The sequence below is a fragment of the Pipra filicauda genome, unplaced genomic scaffold (assembly GCF_003945595.2).
Source record: "Pipra filicauda isolate LSUMZ 115617 unplaced genomic scaffold, ASM394559v2 scaffold134_size1991817_pilon, whole genome shotgun sequence".
Taxonomy (NCBI): Eukaryota; Metazoa; Chordata; class Aves; order Passeriformes; family Pipridae; genus Pipra; species Pipra filicauda.
Window position 1 is genome coordinate 107,670 of NW_024103818.1, and position 3,789 is coordinate 111,458.

Below are 3,789 nucleotides of genomic sequence, written 5' to 3' on the forward strand. Positions count from 1 at the left end.
GTATGGTAAATAGAGATTAGTAGGTGAGTGCTAAGTTTAGTAAGTGACTCAACCAAGAGAAATCAGAATAGATTATGCTATAAAAGAAAGCATCAGTCACAGAGAAGTTAATTGTTCTGAAACAGATCTTAATACCTTTTTAAATATGAGTGAAGTGTGAGTTTGATTTGTGGTAGTTTTAGAACTGGGGACGAGAGAAATTTACAATGTGAACTGAAATAAAAGGCTGTGTACTTGGGGATTAATAACAATTAATCTTGAAATTATAAGCTTCCATAACCTTGAAACCTGGTAGAAGCACTAAAATGAAAAAAAATATCACTGCATCAGCTGATCTCAGAACAGCTTTGAGCTTTCAACATGAAACCATCATTACAATAGCAAATATAATTTGCCAATCATGTCAGTCATATTATTTACAGTGAAACTAAATTTAGAAAACAATTCATTATTCTAAATATTGACATTGAGAATAGATTGATTGAACCTGAAAGAAACATAAAGAAGGAAACTCTTCCAAGTTCAACAAAATTATGACCTTACCATGCAAAAACAGTTTAAGAGTTGTTCAGCTCACAAATTATTGAATAGAGGTGCATTTCTGTAAATCCACAAAGTAGAAAACATTCTGAAGAGTTTTTAAATTCATATATTTAAATTCATATGTTTAACAGTCATCTGTTACATTTTGCATGGTGCTTCTTAATGTTTGAAGCAGTTCAACTGAGTTTTGCATAGATCTTAGAGAAGTATGGCTAATTATTTAATGCAATCAATCAAAACTGTGCTACTCACAAAGTAAACTCATAGCATAATACTTGCATATTACATTCTTTAATTGTAAAACATGAGGTCCAGAATGGTGGTTTTCAGCATCTGAAATCCTTATTGTATCAGATGACTGTCAGACAAAGCACCACAAGCTGTTTTTCCAAATACCAACTTAAGAAAGAGTGAACTTTTAAAAGGTCCTTTCACTCTAACTGCTATTAGGAATGAGCTGGCAATGGGATTTTTCTGCCTTGCTGATTTGGGCCAGCCAAACTGCAGTATATATTTAGTTTAATTCCTCTGAAACTTACATAAAATACCTTTACAGTAAATGATATTACACTGGGTATTTTAATGTAATACAGTGGTTTTCACCAAAAGATTTTTTTCTTTACTGTTATTGACAGAAATGCTTTAAATGTCAACTTTAGCTCCACCTAATCAGTAGATTTTATAATAAACACAAAATAAACATCTTAATTATTTTCATAAAACATTACTCCCATTCCCTTGTAATTTTTCAAACCATCTCTTCTACAATCAGAATTCTTTTCAAAAGAACTCTGAAGGGTTAATTACCACCGTTGGTTCTACCAGCTCCAGGCAGTCAGCAACACAGTAGGAGCTTTTTAAGGGAAGGACTGAAAATAACCCGGCTGAAATGCATTCCTACTCATACACACAAGAAGATACTCAAGCAGTGGGTTAGTATTAGCTGTATATATATATATACTATTGCTGATAGTAGTCTTGTCAAACTATACTATGCGTATTTTTTTGCCATCTTTTTGTATAGGTATTCTGCTGACGTACATTTTGTACAATATAATGTTGTGTATGCTTTCAGTTACATTCACCATATCAAAAGTTTGAAGAATTAAAGGCATTTTTCCACAAGAGGGGGCTAAGTGTCCTTACTAGGTCCTGAGTACTAAGAGAAGGAAGGGAAGGAAGGGAAGGAAGGGAGGGAGGGAGGGAAAAAAGAAAGCAGGAAAGCAGGAAAACAGGAAAGCAGGAAAGCAGGAAAGCAGGAAAGAAAGAAAGAAAGCAAGAAAGAAAGCAAGAAAGCAAGAAAGAAAGCAAGAAAGAAAGCAAGAAAGAAAGAAAGAAAAGAAACTGGTGTCACAGCAGTGACAGCAGCGGTAGATATGGCAAATTCTGGGGCAAAACATCCAAAGAAGCTAGGAGAGGCGTTCCCAGAGTCAGAGAAACCTGAGAGAGAGCTCAAAGTCTCAGCAGGACCTGGCAGCTCTCACTAGAGGGACTGATGTGGCGAGGTCTTTGCCAGAGCAACTGCAAGAGATATAAATGAATCCAGGGAGTGTGAGTGATCAGGGTGGGCAGTCAAGGCATGGAGTGGCAGTTCTCATAGGCAGGGCACATAGTAGGGCATAGCCACCCTTCCAGCTTCTGAGGCAAGCTCACCTGGTAGTTTTCGCGCTGCCAACTAGAGCATAACCAAGGATGGTTTCCATGCAGTTGAAAGCCATCGCTAGAAGGAGCGTGGTGACCCAGACAGGGCTCCCTCAGAAGCATGGGGCTGTCCAGGTCGCCACTCCCTTGGGCTGCAGGGACTGTTTGAGCCTGGCATTGACACCAGAGGGCACCAGAGATGGCACCTGATGCAGTGTGACCAGGTAGATGACCGGGTAGGTGTTAGCGTTTCTTGCAAGTTTTTTTTAATGCTTGTGCATTGCTTAAGGCTGAACCCATCAAGGCAGTTGCTGCCTATATGAACACAGAAGCTTTCACTTCAAAAAGTATTTCTAGCTTCTGCAGCTGCCAAGATAAACTAGAATACATGGCCTTAGTGAACCTGAAAGATTCCCAGGCAGGGGGCTAATTAAAAGTCTGTCCATGTCTACAAATTGTTTGCCTGTTTGTTTGTATCTGATTATTTTATGCTGTCTCATGATTTCTGTGCAGCCTTAGTTATGGCTCTTGAATGCTGGAGATTAGCAGTACCAGAGCATTTCTATTCCTAATGCTACATCAGTACTCTGCACCATCTCCCAGCTCCCACTGAGAACCTTCCCCAGCTTTCAGAGTTATTTTTGGCAAAAAATTATGCCATGTACTTATGGCTTATCCCACTGTTGTCCCTCAATGTAAACTTGGAATAGGATGAACAATGATCTTATGCCCATTTCCTGTTGCATGCTCAGACTGTTATACTATCAATTACACAACTTATACTGTCATGTACAATGGGTCCTCAGGATAGAATTGTATGTGTCACTCTTGTGTTCCTAGAACACATTTTCTCAGTTTAATAGATTTAACAACTTTCTGTTTTGAAGCACTTACTATTAGAGTCAGCCTGCTCAACCATGAGGGTTCACATATATTTTCTCCATGATAATTTTTTTCTTATCCATTTTTATAAAATTCACTCTATTTATAAGTTCTGACACAGGAACATCTTAACCTACGGCCTCAGACCACTGCTACACTTTCTCTATTGGTTAAAGAAGCCATTCATACAAACTTTAGCTTATCTGAAGCTAATTGGATTGCTTCCTCATCTTCCAATTACAATCAGTGATTACTTAAAGACTCTATGCAGTTACAGCTCGTTCATACAATCCACCACTCATATCATTGATTGCAGAAGAGTCCATTTCCAGGACACAAGTGATTTCTGTGTTGTTTTAATAGTAGTTGAGTAGATGGAAAATATATCTTATGTGTTGTAGTGTAATATTCTGAATGAAATTTCTCAGGGCAAATTTACATTGTGTGAAATTATGAACTCAATCACATACTGCAATTTCGAGATCCTTGATTCCTCTGAAGAGATCTCTTTTTTCTTTCTTCAGTTGATGAGATACATTGATTAAGACTTATGATGAAAAGCACAGCAGTTAACAATTGCAGATCTCAAGAGGCTGAAAAAAATGGAAATGTTTCTCATGGAACCCAGGTACTGAGAAATAGCCAAATCTTTGAAAAGTTACTTAGACAAAAGAATTTTTATATTGAGTTTGAAGGTCAGCCTCCTTTTCACAAGAACATGAA